The following is a 24,017-nucleotide window of genomic DNA, read 5'->3' on the forward strand; positions in this document are numbered from 1 at the left end:
AACACTGAACCTCAAGATCGTCAAATAACATCTTTAAAAACAAATTGGTCTCTGGATATCCTGGTTGACACTTTGGTGAGGAAAAGCCTAATGTCAAAAAACACACACATTTCTGATTCGTGGGAGGAAATGGGAAAACAAAATCCGGTGGCAAAAAATAAAAAAAATAAAAAATAATTAAAAACTAAAAATAACGATCTGTCTACAGAACCGGAAAATCGTTTTGTGAATGAGCTAAATTGCCTCGCGGACCGTTTCGTAGGAATATGTTTTGCACAGATAATACGTCTAATAAGGACACGTTTTGAAAATCAGATTTTTTCCCCTTCCTTTCCCCAGCATGTAGCTGCAGTGCAGCAGGCCTGTCTCCAACAGTCAACCAGCACCACCTGATGGAGGATTTGGGGAAATTACTGACTCTTCCATTTTTTCCCCCCTAAAATATAGTCAATTGATTTAAAATTATAGCAGCCGACGAGGCTATGGTTGATGGTCTTTACTGACAGTCTTAACACTTTCCCTTCCCTTCCTGTTTTTCAGGCTTCGGATGCTAGCTCTGAGAAACTCTTCAACACTGTTCTTGTAAACAAAGGTAAGACGCCTTCGTTACTCTAAAGGATGGCCTTTAAAAAAATATATATGCATCTCATTGTCCTTGTCCAAGAAGGAAGAGAAAAGGAGAATCCGTATGTGCTTTTTGTCTTAGCCTTTTCGTGCTTTTTGCTCCACTGCGGGATCTGGATGTTTTTTTGAGGTGCAGGAGGAAAAACGTTCTTTTTTTTTTTTTTTTTTTGAAAGAATTTTCTGATTCCTCGTCTGAATTGACCGGTGGTGGTGTTAATTTCTCGTAGGATGCTGCAATGGAGAAGAATGGTTTTACAATGTCTTGATTGTTAAGTTATCAACTTCCCGGCAGTCGGAGCACTATAAATAGTGTGTGTGTGTGTGTGTGTGTGTGTGTGTGTGTGTGTGTGTGTGCGCGCGCGCGCGCGCGCCTCAGACAGTAATGACCAATGGACTATTTAATATTCACAGCCTTACAGCCATAAAGCAAGCCTTCTTCTGCCCTGGGCTCTCTGTAAAGTTAATAAATGAGCAAGAGGGCGGAATTTAAAAATGCATTTCTCCATTTGGTTCTTCCAAACCTCAGCCCATAGAGTAAGAGAGGCTAATGATACCCAGGTACCTTCAGGGAAGGCTCACACTAAGTCACCGTTGGTAGGTTTCTCAGGAGGCTTCCTTTGCAGATGTGTCCTTGGACATAGTGACATTTAGGGGAGTGCTCATGCACTGGCTTCCAAAGGTGTGTGGTCTGAAAGGTCAACCCACCTTTTCCCTTCCCACTCTAGAAGCCAACCTAGGGGTTCGCAGGATGATTGCTAAATATAGCTGTGCTAGCCTGTGCTAACCTCTGTTCCACAGAGGGCATGTGGGAGCACTGGACCAGCATTGGACCAGGAGTTAAGTACCCATGGGGTGAACTGGGAGGTCAGCCGACAGCGTATTTCATTGTTAACATTTTTAATCAGTATCCTTTTTGCTTACTGGTTAGTGAGCCATTTCCGTGTGCAGTTATTTCACGCCCTCCAATTATTTTGAACTTGAGCCTGCCTTGGTTTTAAATAGTGCGTTATCTTTCAAGTTATCCCCCAAGGTCCGGCTGCTTCTAAGTTTGCTGGGACTCCTAGAGTTAGTGTCATATTGAAGACGATCTTGCGTTTTAATTGCGTGATATGATTCCAGCTTTATATCTCATCATATTTTGCTAATGGCCTGAGAAGTTTGTATAGATTCGTAATGCATACTTCGCAGCCCAACTCCCTCAAGGGTAGGAACCTATGATTGTTTTCTGCACCTCTTATTGAGAGGAGAGAATCGGTGGGCCTTGGAGGTGTCCTTAATAAAAAAGAAAGGTAATAGGAGAGATCCCTACCCAAAGCAGTTTCCTCCTACTGCCTGGTACCGCACCTTTCTTGTGTTAAGTTGCTGTGGCCCTTTCTAAGCTGGCTCTGGGTTGGCACTAATCGTGATCCGAGGAGCAGAACAGGCTGAAGAGCTCCTTCTCTCTCTCCTTCCTGCCTCTTCTCTCTTTCTCCCATCCCACCCCCACCCTCCCAGTCGCCCGTCCAACACTTCCCACATTCTTGTTTTTGTTTACTTACACTGAGTGATGTGTGGCATTTATTTGGCTGTGAACAGCCATGCCCCTGACCGGGTGCCTTTCTTCTCCGCTGCTTTTCTTGAGAGTAGTGAGGGGTGATTTCAGTTGCCTTGAAAGGATTAAGGTTTCTTTGTGTATACTAAAAATCAACACAGGCTTTTCTCCTAAGCTTTGCTTGGGAAACATACACAAATAAGCATTTTAGTTGATGACGGATTATTCCTTCGCCCCTGATTTCCATCAGAATGGCCTTTCTTTCCTCCCCTGGAGTTTCCCCTTAATGCCTTATGCTAATTCCTGTTGGTAACATGAATGACAAGGGCCTGAAGTAGTGGGCAAGTACAGGTGTTGCAGAAGTAGACTGCCGGGCACTCACAGCCCCTCTTCCCTGGAGAGAGATTGAGGGGCACTGGGGAGCTGAAACAGTATCAGGACAGTTTTGTTAAGGGTTATTAGTATTCAGAGGGCTAGATATCCGAAAAAAACGACTACCAAAAAACTGTGCAACATTGTTGTCATTTATTCCTGGGCCGCACTGCCTTTTAATGTCTCTTTACTCCTGATAGTAGCTGTAGTGCTTTCTGAATATATGGTTGATGGGTCCTTCAGCTGTCATCATCTGTCACATCAGGTTCAAGTTACACTGAAGAGTAACCGTGCTTGCCTAAAAGTCAGTCAATTCTATGCAAGCATATGTGTGTATCCATACATATATATCCATATATATTTATATATACATATATAAATACAATATGTATATGTATATGTGTATATATGTATATATGCATTTAACAAATATAAGTACATATATAATATGCAAACATGCATACATACATGTCTATGCATATATGTATGCATGCATGTATACACACATATGCATATAATGAATATAAGTACACACAAATATGCAAATATGCATGCATACACACATGTCTATGCATATATGTATGCACGCATGTATACACATATATGCATATAATGAATATAAGTACATACAAATATGCAAATATGCATGCATACATGTCTATACATTTATAGATATATATAGACATGTATAGACATGTATGTATACATGCATGTATACACACACACATATATATGCACATACACAGTGTTTTAAAACATTTGCAAGAAAGGACAAGTTTACATCAGGTAACAGACACAGCTGGGAAATTATTCAAGGCTATCTCTTACTGAACGGTTTTCACAAGAGTTTCAGTAGTCCCGCCTTGGCACAGTTCAGAGCCAGATGTTCAAGACCACCTATCATCCCCTCTCCTTTGCAGGAGCCTTGCAATCTTCTGGTCTCAGAGTTAGCAGGCTTAGCGGAGAAGGTTATGCCTCCGAGCCTGGTGGTCTGGTGGGGGTGCAGATTTGGTCCATAAAATCTCACTGTTGGAGAGCAGTGCTAAACTCACAAGCTGATTGGGGAATGGGCTCGGGACTTGGCAGCTTTGATGTTGGCCAGCTCAGCTTGGAGACAGAGCCCCGGGCTGTAACAGCAAGGGGTCGTGGCTCAAGTCCATCACTCTGCTTGTGAGCTTGAACAAGCCATTTAGCCTCTGCAGGTCAAAATTTTCAATCCTAAGTAAACCTCATTCTGGGCCAGCATCTCCAGTTGGGATAAAACAGTTAATTGGCAAGAGGCATGGGTTGGAACAGACAGGGGTATGATGAATATGTTTTCTGAACTTTCCAATTGATTTTTATTTAAATGTTCCTGTGTTGTAGACTCAATCCAATTGAGTGGAGTAAGACCCAAATAGGTGTTCCAAAATGTTGCTTCTTTTGATGCCTTTTATTTCCGGTTTTTCAACGAGTTAATCAGGTGGCGTGTGCTTGCTTTTATACACAGCATACCCAATGAGAGGAGAGCCTTTCAAGAGAAGCATGGAGTTTGAGCCTGCAAATTGGAGGGATTATCGCTGTAGACTTTAAAAAAAAAAGGCTCAACTTTAATCAAGGTCACGGTTGCCTTATCTAATCTCGATGTGTTTAAATGTTTACAGGATGTTCATGTGAATTTTATGAATCCTTCTGTCTTTGTGATTCTACCATCTGCCAAAGGAAAAATTAGTTTTCCCACTGAGACAGAAGCAGAGAGAGAGTGACTGACTTATTGTCCCCGTGTTGTGAGCTATACAGCTATGGGAACAATAGGGCCTGTAATTCCCCAGTTTCTGGAGCACATTACGCTTAGAAAGGAGCTTCTAAGAGCTGGGCAGATGCCTCAGGAGGTAAAGCTCTTGCCTTGCCTGAATTTGGAGCCCTAGAACCTTTGTTAAAAGCCAGATAGGGTGACCAACTCCTACAGTCTCAGGAGTGGGGAGGCAGAGGCAGGGAGATCCCTGGGGATCCCAGCCCAGCAAGCTTCAGGCAAGTGGGAGACCTATCTCAAAAAACAAAATAAATAGCCTGGGAGATGGCTCTGTGGGTAAAGCACTACCCACTCAGGTCTAGCAACCTGAACTCAATGCTTCAAACCCAGGTAACAGTGGAAGTGGAGAACCAGCCTATGTAGGGTTACTCTGACCTCTGTGTGTTTGCCATGGCACACCCACACGTGCTCAGAAGCACACACACACACACACACACACACACACACACACACACACACACACACACAGTATCCACACAGTAACAACATGAAGTGGAGAGACATTGAGGAAGACACCTGATACCATTTTAAGTCTCTATACACATGCAAGTATGTCCTCACAAACACCGGACACACACACACACACACACACACACACACACACACACACACACACACACACACACACATACACACAGAGGAATTTTCTAGTTGATTCAGTCTAGCCAATATTTATTACTTTTTTAAAAGGATTTACTTTTTAATTATCTGTGTATGGTTTATGCACGTGGGTGCAGTGCCCAAAGAGGCCATAAGAGGGCATCAGATCACCTGTAGGTAAAGTTAGTTACGGGTGATTTTGACCTGCCTCAGGTGCATGCTGGGACTCAAACTCAGGCCCTCTAAAGGGCTGTATGCACTGCTGAGTCATCTCTCCGTTCCTTATGATCCTTTCTCACTTCCCATAGATCTTGGCAGTTTAGCCCCTCAGATGTGTAGGCACTCGCACACACATGTATCCTGTCAAGACATCTACTCTGTAAAGCCTTTAGGTGGCTGTAGAGCAGAGCTACCGAAGGGAAGGAAGTCATGGAGGCAAGGAAGGAGAATTCTGCTCTGCTTCCTGCTAGCCTGGCCCTGACAGAGCTGGGAGAGGAGAACAGCCACCCCTTTTAGTCTCAGAGTCCCCTTTCCCAGGATTCCTCTCGAAGCCAAGGCAGACTGTAGGGAAAAGATGGGCGATGTGTGTTTGACCTGGTGACTTTCTCACCCTCCTTTCCGCCTTTGTCCCTGCTTTATTAACTTCTCCTGGGGGTGACAGGACTAAAAGGTCTGTCTATACTAGATAGGGCACCCACCACTGACCAAAGTGATGGATGATTTTACCAGAGTCCCACTTGGTGAACTAATGAGTGTATTGGCCTTACCGACAAAGCACAGATGAGGGGTTATTTACAGATGAGGAGTATGTGTAACCCACAAAGCAGCTACGTCCCTACAGAGTCTCACCCCATCATGAATGGTGGCCCTGTGGAAGCTGCATTGTAGAGCCCACTTCTATATACTCTAGAATCTTCCATGATGCCTTGCCTCTGAGGGAAGGGGATGAAGGAGTAATGGCTAAACTCCTGGATGAGGTTCTTTGACCCTGCTGTCCTCCTTCTGCTAAGGGCATTAACAGCTCTTTTACAATTACCACAAGGCCTAGCTAGCACTGTATATTGTTCTGCTCAGTACGTTGCCATGACTACCAGGCCAAAGGTAATCTCTACTCCAAACTGGATGTGGGACGATCCTGTTATACCTGTAGGATTTTTTTGCTTTGTTTTGTTTCTGGTTTTGGTTTGGTTTGCCATCATACAACAGTCCCACAATGTAGGCTTAGATCCTGCTGCGGAATTTCCCCTAAGCTAGTTTAAAGAGAAGGGGAGGTTCGCTAAGGGTATCTGTGAGGGTGGTGATGGGGAATAATCTAGGGAGCATAGAAGGCTTCAAATCCCATGGTGAGCATAGCTTGTCTTCAGGAAAGTGAAGGAGTGAGGACCATCATCCATGGGCGAGACAGACTCCCAGTGCATCTCCGAGACCAACCATGGAGAATTCTCGTGGACATCGCGTACCAAGTAGAATGCATGCCCACCCTGAGCTCCTGGTGACCTCATCAACGCTTTCCCCTACTGATTATAGGGACATACTTGGGCTTGGGATGGGGGACAGGGGAGAGAAGTACCCCCATTTTACTACTTGGTCTCCAGTTGGTGGCACTCTTTAGGGAGGCATAAGAGGTGTGGCCTTATTACAGAAAATAATCACTGGGAGCCTTTGAGATTAAAAACCTTGTACCACTTCTAGTTAGGGCTGTCTTGTCTGAAGTTTGTGGCAAAGGATGAGCCGTCTCCTTGCAGCCTCTCCACCCAGGATGACTCTCACCCTTCTAGAACTTGAAACCCAAACTCTTCTACAAATGGCCTCGGTCAGGCGTTTTATCATAGCAACAGAAAAATAACCAACACAGGTTTGTTGAGTGTTCGGGCAGTATGCTTTTATCAGCATGGCTGCCTGAGATCTGAGGAGATGATGAGATGAGAAACTGGTTGCCCAAATATATTGCTTGGGTGTGGAGGGGGCGTGGCTTAGTGGGAGCAGTGCTTACGGGAAGCCCTGGTTTCTCTGGGTGGCTCTGCATCAACCAGATGTGGTGGTGCACACCTGGAATCCCAGGGTTCTAGAGATGGTAGGGGCAGAAGGCTCAGAAGTCCAAGAAATCTAGTCAACTAGAAAATTCCTCTGTCTCTCTGTGTGTGTTTGTGTGGACATACTTGCATGTGTATAGAGACTTAAAATGGTATCAGGTGTCTTCCTCGATGTCTCTCCACTTCATGTTGTTACTGTGTGGATGCTGTGTGGATGTGCTTCTGAGCACGGGTGGGTGTGCTGTGGCAAACACACAGAGATCAGAGTAACCCTACATAGGCTGGTTCTCTACTTCACCGTTACCTGGGTTCGAGGCATTGAGTTCAGGTTGCTAGACCCGAGTGGGAAGTGCTTTACCCACAGAGCCATCTCCCAGGCTCTTTATTTTGTTCTTTGAGATAGGTCTCTCAGAAGTCTGCAGTATGAGTTACATAGTGAGATCAAAGTCAGCAGCCCGAGGTCCCGTCTCAAAAAAAAACAGAAAAATAAAGGTATTGCAAGCAACTGAGTGTCTAGTAACTTGTTTAATAGCAACAATGTCAACTGTATTTGTTAGCTTTGAAGGGAAAGGATTTCTTGGTTTGAATACAAAGAAGGTAACATTGAATACAGAAAAGGCAACATTGCTTCTTGAGAAAACTCCCTCTCCTAAAGTTGCTCCACACCTAAAAATAATGCAGTTTTGACTGTGGGATCGCTTAAGGAGGGGAAATGAGGTTTAGATTTAATATCCCTTTATGTGAACACAAGGAGCCCATTTTACACCTCTTGTGGTGTCTTGGGCTGTGAGGAAGGAAGACGGTTGTGTCAAGCCCAGACCTGATCTGTCACAGGAAACGGAGCCAGTTTTAGCCTCTGCAAATTAGTTCTGTTTTTATCGACTCTTAAATCCCAGATAAGGAGAAGGTAGAATATTGTTCATTTTTTATTTTTCTCCCTCCGGGAGTGTGTGTGTGTGTGTGTGTGTGTGTGTGTGTGTGTGTGTACGCATGCGCATGTGCGCACTACTTCAGAGCTGGGTTTCTTGGGGTTTTAAGAGATAGAAATGTCTTACATGTGGAGAATTAAATAGTGTTGAAGGGTAATTGGTGCTTGATGTGAGACAAAGGAGTTAGAAGTAGGTTCCCCCTTCTCCCACCCCATACCACAAATAGCACGCAATCAGGCCCCTTTGTCATGGAAATTGGCCTTCCTATGGAAATCTGACTCTCACTTACAGAAGCCGTTGTATAGAATTATTCCTGGAGAATTCTGGGAAACAGATGCCTTGTCCTGTGAGTATAAAATTACCCGGCAGAGGCCAGAAATATTCCACATGGCAAGAAAGTGCTCCTCTCTGGATACACCAGTGTGTGTACACATGTGGAAGCCAGATGTCCTTGCTGGGTAGTCTTCGTTTGACCACATTTTACCTTACTGTGTGAGGTCAGCTTTCTCCCTGACCCTGGAGCTCACAGATTAGGCTCTCTCCTCTGGCTCGGGCCCCTCTCCTGTCTTCATTTTCCTGGTGCTGGGATTAAAGCTGTGCATGTGGCTGCCAGGAATAGTGTTTTTGTGGATCCTAGGCATCAATCTCAGGTCCTCCTATCTGTGTGGTAAGCTCTTTGGCCACAGCCATACCCCTAGTCTCCTTGCTGGATAGTTTACCCAGCAGCTGTCACCTGGCCTTCTGAGGGACCTGTGGGGGACACATGTTGGGGAACTAGAGGCAAGAGTTGGATCCCACCGCAAGCATTTAGTTTTAGGATGTGGAGAGCATCCGAAATGCTCTTAGCTGTATTTGAGGGTTCAGCATTGGCCATCTTGCAACTTTCCAGAAGAAAGGAGGAAGAGGCCAGCCCGCCTAGAGCCTGAATGTCCCTGTGACCACTTGAGAGATGGTTGCTGTGTAATATGTTGTGTCTGAGAGTGCATATATAACACACGTACACCTGAGTGTAGAGGCCAGAAGCTGATGTCTAGCATTTTTCTCAGTCGCTCCCTACCATAGCTTTTGAGGCATGGTGTCTCACCGACTCTGTCTGCAGTGACTGCTCAGTGATTCCCAAGGGTCCACCAGTCTCTGCCTCCCCAGTGCCAGGATTGAAGATCGCTTCAGCATACCCACCTTTTTAATTGTAGGTGCTGGGGCTCTGACCCCTGGGTTGGGTTTACTTCTGTGGCAAACACTACTGACATCATTTCTACAGGCTCAAACATTCGTTCATGGATGTTGAGGTAATCTGGCTTTATTCTTGGACCCACTAGAAAGCCCTTCCCTTCCTTTGTTGGGTGATCTCTGTATCCTCTGTCTGAAATATTTCTCTCATATACCCAGTTGTTTTGAGAGAAAAGCTTGAACGTTCCATAAGCCCCTTTCAGCCCATTGATGGGTAAGGGTATGTAGTGTTTCCTTTAGACACTGATCTGGTGTCTGGGAGAGGAATACACTCATATAGGCCACTGTGGTAGTAATTATTACAGCTAACACATCAAGTCTGTGTTGCAGACCTGCAGTGAACAGGGTTAGCCACTGAAGCCTCCTTCCTCTTCAGTGAGGCTTTCTAACGTGTTGTTCAGCCCCAGGCATGGTCCCCTTCATGCGGGAAGCCCTTGGGCTATCCCATGCTTCTGGGTTATTTCTAGTTTCTGACAACTGCAAGGGAAAAAAAAAAAACCCACAAAAACAAAAAACTAAACCAAAAACGTTGTTTTCTCCCCCCCACCAAAAATGTATGTTTATTTTAACTAGGTTCCTTTTCTGTTTCACAATCTGGATTCCATTCAGTCAGTTACCACTCCAATTAACTAACAATTATTTAACATTAACAGTAATTACAGACGCCAGTTAAGCGCCTACAGATGTCAACTGTTAGCTTTGTACCTAATCACTCAATGAAACGGAGAAAGTTCAACAAACATCAATTAGCCCAGCAATTAGTATGAGTTAGCAAAGAGCGCGTTATCGCGTGTGCGCTGACTCCATTTATTTTATTTTGGCAGTAAAATACACACTCACACACACACACACACACACACACACACACACACACACACACACACACACACACACACACACACACACACACACACACACGAACACAGGGGAGTTCCCGGATAAGATAAAACTATTGTCTTACAGCTTACAGTAGACCCTTGCCTTGCCTGGGCAGGAGTCTAATGTTGCTCTGTCTAACAGTCACTCTTGCCTGGAATGTATTTAGCAAACAGAATTGGTCTCAATGACTCCAGAAAAGAAGAAGGAAAAACAAAACAAAACAAAACAAAACAAAAAAAAAAAACCAAAAACCAAAAAAACCAAACCCCAAACCCAGGGCTGCTCAGCCTTAGGAAGCAACTTTGGTGAACTAGGAATCCAGTAAATACAGTGTGAAAGAAAGTGCTAGCAGACGTCAGTGGAGAAAATGATTGATTCACACTCGAGTAGGCTGCTCTGTGCTCCACAGACTTCTCCCGATTTATTCCTGAACTTGCAATAGAGAGGGTGCGATGGTGATTTTATTAATTTCATGGTGCCTGAACCTTCGCTCAGCTGTCTTTTTATTTAGCCCGCAGTGAACATCAAACTATTTTTACCCACTTGTCCCAGTCTATGCTTTAGAAAGTAGGAACAGTTCTCGGTTTGAAGAGAATTCAATTCTTGAATCCACCAGGGCCTGAATTGGCACTCATATTCTCTCTCTCTCTCTCTCTCTCTCTCTCTCTCTCTCTCTCTCTCTCTCTCTGTGTGTGTGTGTGTGTGTGCATGCGTGCGCGTGCGTGAATATCATATCTTTGAGAGCGTCATACATGTGGCAGTAGAGGAAGACCTCAGGTGTTGTCGGTGTGACACTTTGAGATAGCGTCTCTTGTTTGTCCCTTCAGGTATCAGGCTAGTTGTCTAGGAGCTTTCAGGGATTCCCCTGTCTCTGCCTCTCATCTCACCACAAGAGCCCTGGATTATAGACACACGATACCCCATATTGCTTTATATAAGTTTTGGGGATCAAAAATCAGAGCCTCATCCTTGCTGGACAAGCACTTTACCTTTTTGGTTTGTTTGTTTGTTTGTTTGGTGGTTTGATTTTGCTTTTGAGGTTTTTGGAGTCAGGGTCTGCCACCTGGGGCTTATCCAAGATTAGGCTGGTCTGCCTTTGTCTCCACCTCCCCAGTACTGTGATCATAAGCCTGTGCCACCAGGCCCAGTGTTTATTTATTTATATGTGCGTGTGTGCGTGCACGTGTGAGTGTGTGTGTGTTCAGGAAATCAAGCTCAGTTCGCCACACTTCGAGGCAAGCACTCACCAACTGAACCATCTCCTTAGCCCAGCTCTCCCTTTTTCTATGACTCCTCCCAGAGCCCTCTGTCTCCATTTACACTCAGATGATTCCCAAAGGTTGACCCAGTTTTGCTGGACTTACCAGGAGATGACACTCGAAGGCCCAACCCCCAACTTGGCACTTGGAGATCCTAAGAGGCTGTGTGCCTGCGGCTCCTCCTGGAAATGATTTCCCACAAACCCACAGAGCCTGCAGACAGGAGTGGAAGAAGCTGGTCCCTTGCGGGGAACTACCTTGGGTCTCTGGGGGCCTAATGTAGCAAAACTTTCCGCTTGGGCAAACCTCCCAGTGCCACCCAGGTCTTAACGTGAACTCCCCTTGGCTCCCCAGTCTTTGTGATCCCCATGGGAAGACTCTAAAGGAGTCTCTTAGAGCCATAGTATAGAAGACACACAGAGTTCATTGTAGAGTAATGGAAGACACCCTCTTAAGGGGTGAGAGCCTCCTGTAACCAGTGAGACCCTTGTCCAGATATACACCACAGGTAGGATTCCTACTGTTTCTAAAGTTTCTGGATAGGCAGTTTTCCTGAGGGTTGTATTCTTGTACAGGTAATTAACGAGTCCTATGTGGCTTGGCACTTACAGAAGTGGGTTATGGGGAAACTCTTGGTTTTGCTTTGTTTTTAACATTACATGCTATAAAACTAGTAATCATAAATGTTTAGGCCTTCTGAAACTAGGTTTAAATACTCAACAGTTAATGGCCTTCCAGGCACTTCGGGATGCCACTTCTTCCAAGGACAGAAATGATACAACTCAGAACCCATTGGTCTAATTAGCAGATGGTTAATTAGGTTAACAAGGGCTGTAGTTCTAGCCCTTGTTTTTACAGGCTGTTTGTTATCAGGGAGGAGTCCAGCCCTCTGCTCCTCCAATCCTGCTGTTATCCATGTAGCAATTCTGTATTAGTGACTGTCTTGTCGCTACAACAAAAGGCATTGTCTTAGGGTAATCATTGCTGTGATGAGACATCATGACCAAAAGTAACTTTGGGGGAGGAAAGGGTTTATTTCATTTTTACTTTTAGACGAGAGAATCCATCACAGAGGGAAGTCAGGGCAGGAACTCAAACAGGGCAGGAACCTGTAGGCAGGAGCGGATACAGAGGCCACGGAGGAGTGCCGCTTACTGGCTTGCTCAACCTGCCTTCCTATAGAACTCAGGACCTCCTCTTATAGAACCCAGGACCACCAGCCCAGGGATGGCACCACCCACAGTCACTGCTTAAGAAAATGCCTTGCAGCCACATCTTGGGGAGGTGTCTTCTCAGCTGAGGTACCCTACTTTCAGATGACTCCAGCTTGTGTCGAGTTGACAGGAAACTAGACGGAACAGATCAAATAAAAGCAGCTGATTTCGGGTGGTTTACTCTGGCTCGCAATTCAAGAGTACAGTCCACTGGTGGTTCCATGGTGGCGTGGGACAGGAGCGTAAGGCAGCTGAGCACACTGCGCTTGCCGTCAGGAAACAGAAAGAGAAGAATCCTGGTGCTCAGCTCACTTTCTCTCTTTAAAAACATATTAATTAATTAATTAATTAGTTAATTAATTCATATTTTGTGCGCTTGTGTGTGTGGATGTGGGCTTATGAGTGCCTCAGCCTCAGCCTGTGTGTGAAGGTCACCAGACAGGAGGATTCTGGGATTGTACTCAGGCTGTTGAGGTTAACAGCCAGCTCGTGCTTGCCTTCCCACTGCCCGTCCCCCTCGTTATTCAGTCTTGAACCCCAGTCTATGGGATGGTTCCATTCACATGGAGGTCATTCTACCTCAGTACCTAATCTGGAAACTCCATCAGTGCCATGCCCAGAAGTTTGTTTCCCAGGTGATCGTAGATCCCGTCAGGTTGACAACCAGTATTGATCGTCACAATACTGAACCTGGGAGTTGGAGAGTATCCTTGTTATTGGTAAGACTTAAGGTCGGCAGCGTCCGTGATGGACAGGCTTCTGTGTTGAACCCATTGACCGGGGCAAAGCAGCTGCATAGTATCAGCCTCGGCCCTTCATATCCATTCTAGGAGGTTCATCAGCCTGCTTAGCTCTGTCTTCCTTTAGTAGCAAAACCAGTCAGAGGCTTACAGGCTCATGCCCTCCTGTCTTAATTCTGAGACTGGGCTTAGGGGTTAGCCCCTTTGTGACCCTTGCCTTTGGAGACAGGAACAGAGACATACCCTAGAACAGTTCCTGACACATCCTCAAGTGTCTGTGAGGGTGTTTTGCTCTTTCACGGGTTTCATTGGCCAAAGCAAGTGACTACCTGGCCAGCTCTATAGGGAGTAAGGTCTTCCCATAGGGAGGGGTAAGTGGGAGGGAGCACGGGGCAGAAGCACTCGTGCACGTGTGTGTGTGTGTGTGTGTGTGTGTGTGTGTGTGTGTGTGTGTGTGTGTGTGTGTGTGTGTGTGTAAATTGTCCTGCCCCTTGGCCATCTCCTGGCTGGCTTTTTTGGGAGGCTGCAAATAGGCATAGTTTGCATAGCCCTGGGGATAAAGCCAGTAGCCTCTTAGCAGGGTTGGGGGTGGGGCTGTGGGGGTGGTGGGGTGTGTGTGGGTGTGGTGATATCTGTGGTGATATCTGTTTCCTTATAACCACTTGCTTAATACTTATTAAGCTTAAGTCTGTTTGGTTCTCAAGATTAATTGCTTCCCTTATAACCCTGTTTCATTTACTATCCGTTTTTTTTACTCCCATTATTATTATTATTATTATTATTATTTTCAGTTAATAGAGAAAAGATTTCCTTAGATTTGCTTGTCTACCTTTCATTTTCGAAGTCACATTTATTTGTGTGTGTGCGTGCCCTTGCATCAGGGCACTGGTGTGCATGCCGGAGGACAGCTTGCAGGAGTTGGTTCTTTGCTGCTGTGTGGATCAGGGGATCGATCTTGGGTCGTCAGGCTTGGCAGCAAGCACCCACTACCTACTGAGCCATCTTACTGGCCCATTTGCTTGTTTTTTGAGATACAGTCTCACACAGTCCCGGCAGCGTTTAAACTCAATCCAGACATAGCAAGGGTGACTGTGAACTCCTGATTCTCTCGCCTCTGCTTCTCAGTTGCTGGGATTACGTCCTAGTGTCCAGTTGATGCAGAACTTGGGGTTTTGTACATGTTTGGTGAGCAGTCTATCCACTGAGCCCCTACAGTGGGGGATTTTCATGCACACATAACGTTTTACTTGGTGCTTACCCAGCTGCCTCTCCAGTTGCCAGTCTTTTTCCTGCCCCCCTCAATAATCTCCTATTCTGCTTTTGTGTCACATGTACTTCATGTGACTTAACTGTTCCCTGTCCCTTCAAAATCCATTTTCTTCTTTATCCCCACATTCCCAGTCTGACTCTGAGAGACTAACAGAAGAGGTGTTTAGGATGCAGAAATGAACTCTGGGATTTTTAGAGACTTGTTGCTGGCCTGGCCAGGGCGTACAGAATGAATCTGAGGATGCTTGGCCCGGCAAGTCTGAATGCACAGCTGCTGGGTTTCAAGATAGCTGGGATAGCAGGCACCAGTGCCCCTGGCAAGGTTAGAATGTGGGGTTGTATTGGAGACTCATGGGTACATGAATTGATCTATTCCCAGCTCCAACAATTACCAGAAGACGGACCTAGGGCGTCATCATTTTTATTTTCTTTCTATAAAAATGGGAGTAATGAAACCTGTCTCATAGAGCTTTTATAGTACTTCAGTGAGGTAATTATATATAAAATGACCAGCCCACCATGTACCTGGATCTAATTACTTACTGACTTGAGTATCTTATATGCATGACGCCATTGAGACTTCCTGTCCAGAAAATAATGGTGACGTATGCACTTGGGAGGCAAAGACAGGAGGATTGCTGTGGGTTTAGGGTCAGGCTAAGCTATATATAGTACCAGTTCTACATAGTAAGGTTCTGTCTCAGTAAACCAAAAACAGGTAGGTAGAGTGGCACATGCCTGTAATCCCAGCACTTGGGAGGCTGGGGCAGAAGGATTGACACGAGTTCTAGGCCAGCCTGTCTCAAAAGAACAGAAACAAAAAGGGAAAACATGGAAAGAAAGATGGACAAGGAGAGCAGGAAGGGAGAGAGGGAGGGGGAAGGAGGGGGTAAGGGAGGTGCTCCCACTTAGGGATGAAGGAAGCTAAGAACGATAGGCATAGATAGACTTCATTAACTTCCTTTTTTGTTATTGCTATTAAATTCTGTTTGTTTTGTATGCTCCTGTGCCGTAGTGTTTTTGTAAAGAGTAGGGACAACTTGAGGGAGTTAGTCCTTCCAACTCAGGTAGTCAGGCTCGGTGCTAGTGCCTTTGCCCACGGAGCCACCTTGCCAGCCCTGACAAGTTGCTTTCATCAACAAACGATGCCTTATGCAAGTCATTCATTTGTCAACCAAGGACACAGAGATCCAGGAAAGCAAAGAGGCTGAAAGTGACAGAGGTGTTAAGAAATGGGTCTTCCTGGCTACAAGGCATATGTGGCCTAAATTCTTTAAAGCCCTGGCATTGTGGCAGAAAGTAAAATATGAAAGGTGGGTGCCTCCCCTTAAGGAAGTGCAGAACAGAATGGTCAGTGTTGGAAACTCTGAGAAAACTGGGTCATCTGGAAGGAAGGACATTGGTCAGGACCCTACCCAGGAGAGGTTATCCATTTTAATTTCCTCCCACGCCTTCCCAAGGTGTTTGCTGTTCCCTGAGGTTGGTAGGCACTTGAACCTGATGGAGATCCACTTGGGATTTCCCCACAGCCCTAAGTAAAGGATCGTGATCTGATCAAGGCTGGCCCCGATTGTCATCTCCAAGGCATTTCAGGACTCACACTTAGGAAGAGGTTGAACAGGGTCTCTTGTAGCCCAGCCTGCACTTGAACACACTGTTTAGCCAAGGCTAGCTTGAACCACTGAACCTCTTGCCTCGACCTCCCAAGTGCTGGGAGCCTCACTACACCTGGTCTCACTTTCTAAACTAGTGTCCTAGTTTTGTTTCTATGCCTTTGATAAAATATCCTGAAAAAAATATGCAATTGAGGGGAAGAAGGGCTTATTTGGCTCATAATTCCAGGTTATAGTCCATCATTGCGAGAAAACCATATAGGCAACCGGTCATACCATTTCCACAACCAAGAGTAGAGAGAAATGAATGCATCCAATGCTGCCTGCTTGCGTTCTGCTAGCCTCCTCCACTATTGCACAGCCCAGGGCCCTCCTGCCTAGGGAATGGTGCCGCCCACAGTGGGCCGAGTCAAATGTGCAAGCAAGACAGTCCCTCTAGACCTACCCACGGGCAAGCTGATCGAGAGTCTAGGTTGTGGCAAGTTGACAGGTAAAGCTCAGCACAGTGACCCAGCATCCTCCTATGTCTTCTACTCATGAGCTTTCCTTTGCTACTTGTACCCTGCTCTACTTTCCAGCCAGATTTTATTAGTAATGAGCTAGTATTTTCCAGCGGGGGCATTTCCATAGCAACCAATGATATAAGCACTAAGCTAGACGCCCGGTTCTTTGCCAAGCAGGAGGAGGTGGTGGTGTTCTGTCCGTGCACGTGCCGCAGACCTGCCTGCCTGCCTGACCCTCATAAGACTACTCTTGGAAAGGAGGAGGTTGGGAGTACACCATTGCTTTTTTTCTGAGAGTCCTTTTGAAGAGGGAGATGTCTCAAGTGCTCCCCTTAATAGACTGAGGTGGGAAGCGGTTATATTTGGCCGCCTTTAAAAGCCACTTGGAAAACATTTTCGCCCTTCTTATCTGTCACCTTTCACATCTCTCAACAGAGTAACACTAAAACCTAATTTTAGCCCTGATGACATCATTTTCTCATTATCTGCCTGGAGCAGGGAAAGGGTTTCCCAGAGGAAATCTCCTGGCCCTGAGAGCCTTACTCCTGTGGGGAAGCTCAGGCTGCTGTCTTAGGCTTCTTGATCCAGAAAGTTCATCCGGAAACATGTCTGACATGGAGTCCTCTGAAATCAGATTTGTCAGCTATTAAACAAATGATGTCAGTGGTTGAAGGGCTGTGGAGAGAGATCCTGGTTATACAGTGCTTGCCATGCAAGCATGAGGACCTGAGTTTGATCTTCAGAACCTGCATTTAAAAAAAAAAAAACATTAAAAAAAAAAAGGAATGCACTTCCTCTAAAACAAGAACCAAAGAATTATTCAAAACCAACAATAAAAAACAAGGCGGGATTGTGTGCACTAGTAATCCCAGGGCTGGGAGGTGGAAGAACGAAAATCCGTGGGCTTGGTTGAATCAAGCAGTAAGTTCCAGGTTCAGTGAGAAGTCCTGCCTCAGAAAAATTAAGATGGAGTGGCTGGTGAGATGGTTCAGTGGTTAAGAGCACTTGCTGTGTGGTCCTGATCACGCAGGATTTGAATTCGGCAGCCTCTCTAACAAGTCAGGTATCCAGCACATGCCTGTAAATGCAGCACCAAATAACCCAGTAGTTGTGTGGCCTCAGTGTGCTCTGAGACACAAGTACTAGCACCCACATATGCACACGTGTGTGTGTGTGTGTGTGTGTGTGTGTGTGTGTGTGTGCGCGCACACACTTGTAAACACAAATGAGTATTAAATAAGATGGGGAGTAATCGAGTATGATGCCCTGTTTTGACCTCTGGCCATCTGCATATGCACGTGTACATGTAATCAGTGGCATTGTTAAAGTGTTCATTAAATTGCTGCAGTATTTCAGGGAGCAGCGCGTGGATCTACAGTGTCACACTGCAGAGCAGCAGTGACATGAGGAGCTCAGGCTTGGGTTGCCAAGGCACCCCACTTGCTAGAATGCTTGCCTGTCATGCCAACGCCCTGGTTTGGGTCCCCAGAATCCTAAGTGGGGTAAAGTGGCACACTTTTGACCCCAGCACTAGGCAGTTGGAAGGAGGAAGATGAGAAGTTCAAGGCCGTCCTTAACTGTATATAGAGTTGGAGGACATCGTGAGCTACGTGAGGACCATTCTTCAACCCCGCTCCAAAGGGAACAAACTACGATTCCTCTGGATCTGAACACCAGAGTTTGTGATGGGGGCTTCTAGGTTCTCTGAGTCGAAGGCTTCTGCAGAGAGTAAACATTTTACCTGAGGTGTCTGAATGACATCATCAGTAACCTGAACTCCTGAACTGGTAACACCCCTCTGATTTCAGTCTTGAATTTGTAAGAACTTACACAGAAAAATGAGACCTATGCTTTCAGGAGAAGTTGCATCTTGGGAGTTTTTTTTTTAAGATTTTTTTTAAAATTTATTATATATAAGTACACTGTAGCTGTTGTCAGACACACCAGAAGAGGGCATCAGATCCCATTACAGATGGTTATAAGCCACCATGTGGTTGCTGGGAATTGAACTCAGGACCTCTGGAAGAGCAGTCGGTGCTCTTAACCACTGAGCCATCTCTCTAGCCCATCTTGGGAGTTTTTGAAGCAGGGTTTTATTATGTAGCCTTGGCTGGTCTGAAACTCAATCATTATGGAGACCAGGCTTGCCCAGATCTTGTGACAATTCTGATTTAGACTCCCTGGTACTGGGATTATTGGTGTGGACGCCATTTTGGTAAGAAAGATCTTATAGGTGAGGTGAGAGTGGATAAACCTTAGTGGGGAGGAAGAGGGGACTGGGGTGATGGCTAAGTAGAGTGTTTGGTGAACCTGAGTTTGATTCCCCCAGAACCCACTTAAAAAGACTTTTTTAGACAGATGGATCCATGGGGTTCCTGGCCAGTCAGTCTAGCTTTCTTGGCAAGTGAGATCTCGTCTCATTAAAGAGAAAAGCTGGGATCGTGAAATGGTTCAGCATTCGCTGTCAAGCCTGCAAACTTGGTCCCCTCAGACTCAAAAGCTTCCATGGTAGAAGAACCAGCTTTTATGAGATTCCTCCTCTGACCTTCACCTTGTACCGTGGCCTACTTACCATCCCCAAATAAACCCAATTTCTAAACATGAAAAAGGTGGACAGTGCCAGAGAATGGTATCTGAGATTGTTCTCTGGCTTCCACACCCATGCACACACGTGTACGTGATGCACGAACACACAGACTGATGGAAGGATGTGGGGAGAAGAGGATAGAGTTCTCCTTAAGGATCCCTGCTGTCAGTTTGTGGTCTTTCGAATATGAGAAAAACAGCAGTGTCCTGCCTGTCTCTGTTGGATGGTGTTAAAGGAAGCATTTTATTGGCTTATAAATATTTACAGAACCCCTCTGCATGTAAAAGTACTTAGGTGCAGACTTCCTTTTGTACTTGTGTTCTCAAGTGGGAGGACTGTCCTCCTGCCTAAGACTCTTTTCCTGGGCTGGGCTCGCTCCCTTCTGGACTAGGAAGGGGTGGGGGAGCGACAGAGGATTAGATTGGCAGAGAAAGTCCTGCCTGAGAGCACCCCAGGGGCAGCTTCTGTTTCCAAGAGGTGACTCATGATGCCACTGAGAATTGAAATGAGGCCAGCAGGGGCTGTTCAGGATCAGGGAAAGAATGTCACCACCTCCATCCATCAGGAGCCTGCAGCACACCTCAGGCAGCAGGCCAACCATCAGAGCCCTGCCTGATTCTTCAGAGTTAATCCAGGTCTGAGGGCTGAGTAATCCTACTTTTCTGTTGCTCAGTGGGGACCATAATACTGACTTCAGCCTTCCCATGCTGCGTCCGTGGTGTGTTAGATCTCTCGCTCTGTTCACAGTTTTCTCATAGCTCCTCTATTAGGGAAAAGTAAGAAAAATACTGGGCTGGAGAGTGGACAGTGCGCGTTCATCTAGCTTGCTCAAGATCACAGGTTCACATCCCAGCACTAGAAGAATAAATGTATCGATTAAAGGATATATAAAAAGGAAATTCTACTTCGAGGGCCTTTTGTTTCGTTTCGTTTAACAGTTGTGGTTCTTGTTGAGACAAGATCTCACTGTGTAGCCCTGACTGGCCTGGAACTTGATATGTAGACCAGGCTGGCCTCAAACTCTGAGTTCCATCTCCCTCTGTCTCCTGAATGTGGGGATTGAAGGTCTGCACTGCTATACCCAGCTGTGTGTGTGTGTGTGTGTGTGTGTGTGTGTGCGCGTGCGTGCGTGCGTGGTGTGTGTATTCATGTGTGTGTGTGTGTGTGGTGTGTGTGGTGTGTATTCGTGTGTGTGTGGTGTGTGTATGCGTGTGTGTGGTGTGTGTGTGTGTGTTGTGTGTGTGTTGTGTGTGCTGTGTGTGTGGTGTGTGTGCGTGTTCGTGTGTGCGTGTGCGTGTGTGTGTACACATGGGTCCTGGAGGTGGAGTTATAGGTGTCTTTGAGCTGCCTGCCGTGAACGCTGGGGCGACAACTTGGGTTCTCTGGAAGCACAGCGAGTGCACTTAGCTGCGAGCATCTTTTCAGCCCCCTTTCTCGTTCCCTTCTGTTCTTTTTTTCTTTTCTTTTCTTTTTTTTTTTTAATGATAGGGCCTCCTTATGTAACCCAGGCTACCCTTGAACTTCATCTTCCTGTTTCAGTTTCACAGGTGCTGGAATTGCAGGCGTGCGTGCGTCACTACCCTGGGCTACTCTGAATCTTTGTTGTTTGGTGGTGGTGAGCGTTTGCTTTGGGTTGTTTTGAAATAGTTCCCATGTAGCCTGGGTTGGCCTCTAGTACAGTAGGTAGCCAAGGGTTGACTCGTGCCAGCCGTCCGACCTCCACATGCACACTGAACTCTGTTGTCCTGTCCCCACCTCCCAGGTGTTGGAATTACAGGCAGATGCCGCCGTACCTGACTGCTTTGAATTTCTTGATCATTCTCAGGGAGGGTGATAGACTAAAACCACAAGTGAATCTAAGAAGAGGCTGGGCTATCCCTGTGCCCTGGGTCCGATGGCTGTGTGAGAACAGCATCTTCTCCGAACCGCACACCTTATTTCCCTGTGTCTTGTGTGTGCAGATGTGTGCGTGCGTGCGTGGGTATGCACGTCTTCGTGCATGAGGTCACGCGTGCATGGATGCTCACACACACGGGTATAGGCTTTTGTGTGCCAGCCCGAGGGTACCGCTAGGAATCATTCTCGGTCGTTCTTCCACTTCATACCTCATGGCAGCTTCCTGGTTAAGCCTAGAGCTCCCCTAATGTGACTAGTACTATTAACTCGCTTGCCTTTCTGTGCCCTCCGGGGCTGGACTTGCATGCCAGCCGCCACACCCTCCTGTCATTTATGTGGTGTTAGGGGCTTCACACTTCATCCTCATGGTTGCCTGGCAATCACATAACCATTGAGCCCACCCCCTGACCCTCTTTATTGTATTTTCTTTTAATTTTCTTACAACCGAGAACCATGGGAAGGAAGAATGTCATAGATAAGACAGAACCCTGGGAGACAAATTTCTCTGCTAGGAGCCAGGCCACTGCGGCCTGTGGACTTTGGTGGTGCATTACCTTATAGACAAAGTGGGTTTGTTTTTTTTTAAGTGCTTTATTACATTCATTTATTTGTGTGTGCATATGTGTCCGTACATACGTGCCATAGCGTGTATCTTGAGGTCAGAGGACAAAGTCCAATCTCTGCCTTTGCTGTGTTGGTCCCACAGATTGAACTCAGGTCCTTGGGCTTGGGGAGGCTTTTCCCTCTGAGCCCCATCTCACCAGCCCATACTAAGTCTCTCGAGTTTGGTTCATATAATCAGCTACGTGGGAAAATCTAAATTCCCCTGTACCGTGGCCTCCTCCCAGAATACCTGAACTACGGTCTTGTTCGTCGTCCCCCAGGAAGAGGCGACTCTGAACACAGGCAGGTGGGGGCTAGACAGGAGGATGGCTCTGAGCAGTCACTGACCTCTTGCCTCATTCAGCAAGGCCCTCATCCTCAAAGCAACACCCTTGGGTCCTGCTGGCACCTGCTTCCAGCGTCCCCTCCTTCTCAAGACCCTTAGTGGCAAGACAGCCCATCGTCTCCGCCTGTGTCAGCTGCCACACACACCGCCTTGAAAACTGCCTACGCTTAGGGTTTCGAGGCACGTGAGAAGTTAAGGGGGACTTCTGGAGCCTTCTCAGCACCCTGCCTGGTTCCCTTCTCTTATTCAAATCTTCTAATTGATACTCAAGCTTCTCCCCCCCCCCCAGCACCTCACCCTGGCACCTCACTGACAGAACAGACCTTTACCTGAGGGCCTCATTATACTCGATGCCTGTGCATTGGGCCAAAAATACCTCCCCGATACCCGCTCAACATCCCGGGCTTCCGAATGACAAACAAATAATTGGGTGGAACAAACCCGGGGATGCTGAGCGGCTGCCATCGGTGTCGCGGCGTGGAAGAGTCCGTGGCAGTAACAGTCACGGGCGCTGCCTGGCTTGTGTCAGAGCAGATCTTTGAACAGTTGCTTGCACTGACACCAGAGAATGACAGCTTTAGAAATGGCTTGCTAGTTACCTCGGCGAGGGAACCCCTCTCATGTATGGTATGACAAGCGGCTGTCATTTCCACGCAGGTGAACAATTGACATTCCAAGATGAGGAACGAGGGGGGCGGCTGTGGGCGGCTGTGTCTGACGGCAGGTGAGGTGGGATTGTGGAGAGGGGTCCCAAATACTAGACATTATTGTATCTGTGACAGAAGCATGCTTATGTACACACGCACGCACACACACACACACACACACACACACACACACACACACACATTATTCTCTTTCTCCATTTGCATCACCCCTCCCGCAGCTCTGAACAATTACCCAGCAAAAGCAACTTAAAGGAGGAAGGGCTACTCTTGGCTCACAGTTCGAGGGTACACTCCATCATGGTGGGAAGTCATGGAGGTAGTGGTGTAAGGTCACGTGACATCGACAGTCAGGAGGCAGAGAGAGACGGAGGCTGGTGCTCAGCTCGCTGTCTCCTGTGTATTCAGTCCGTGGACCCATGGGATGGAGCAGCCAAAATTCAGGTTGGATATCCTTACCTCAGTTAGTCCAGTCTAGAAACTCTCACAGAGGCGCTCAGAGGTTTGTCCCGTAAGTCGTGCCATCTCCGTTTCGTTTTAGTTTATAATTTAGGCTAGGGAAGGATGACTGAAATCCTGCCGGCTTGCGTATAGAACGTAGTTTGTCCTTCAAGCCCGTGTCTCTCATTCACAGTCTGTTCGTGGTCAGGAGCCTTTGTAGTTAGGGTAAGGTACCAGACGTGGACTCTCGAAAGCCTGGGATTTCCATGAGAGAGAAGACAAGCTCTAGGGCCAGGGAGGTGTCTCAGTGGGTAAGGTGCTTGCCTCACGTTTGCAAAGACTTGAGTTTGCAAACTCAAGAACCACGTACAGTCGGGAGCAGTTACACACAAGAGCCTCTGTCTCAAATAGGGTGGAAGGTGAGGAGACACACCCGAAATTATCCTCCGACTGCTGCACGTCATGGGTGTTATGCACCTGTACTCACAGACGAACATATACATACATAGATCTCTCACACACAAACCCAAGGACACCAGACGTGTCTAATCTTCTAGGCGTGACACTGCACCTAGGATTAGACACAGTCTGCCCTTCCATTATGGCTTCCCATCCTAATTTCTTCCAGCCTCATGGAGAAGCCTGTCTGTGACAGGATAGTTGGCGTGCTGATCCCGTAGTGAGAGCTGCCTTAACCTGAGTGGGGCTCGGACATGAGGCCTTGGGACAGTGTTATGCTTTGCCTGTTCTCTGGGTAGCTTCTTAAGACAGTGTGTTCTGCTCATTTCCCCGTTGGCAGGTGCTGTATTACATGAAAGGTTAACACAACACAGCACACGTACCCTGATCCAAAGAGACGTGATGGCCAGTAACTGTTTTGTAAACAAAACA

At 46.6% G+C, this 24,017-nt stretch overlaps 1 protein-coding gene across 1 annotated transcript in view; it reads left to right on the forward strand.

The window, feature by feature from the left end:
* The first annotated feature begins 543 nt into the window (after window positions 1-543).
* Auts2 (activator of transcription and developmental regulator AUTS2) overlaps window positions 544-24,017 on the forward strand; it is a 94,616-nt gene continuing 71,142 nt past the window's right edge. Inside the window, 1 exon segment of the mRNA XM_032886390.1 lies at window positions 544-592. The gene's annotated coding sequence lies outside the window, so the exon portion shown is untranslated.

Source organism: Rattus rattus, chromosome 16, assembly GCF_011064425.1.
Source record: "Rattus rattus isolate New Zealand chromosome 16, Rrattus_CSIRO_v1, whole genome shotgun sequence".
NCBI lineage: Eukaryota > Metazoa > Chordata > Mammalia > Rodentia > Muridae > Rattus > Rattus rattus.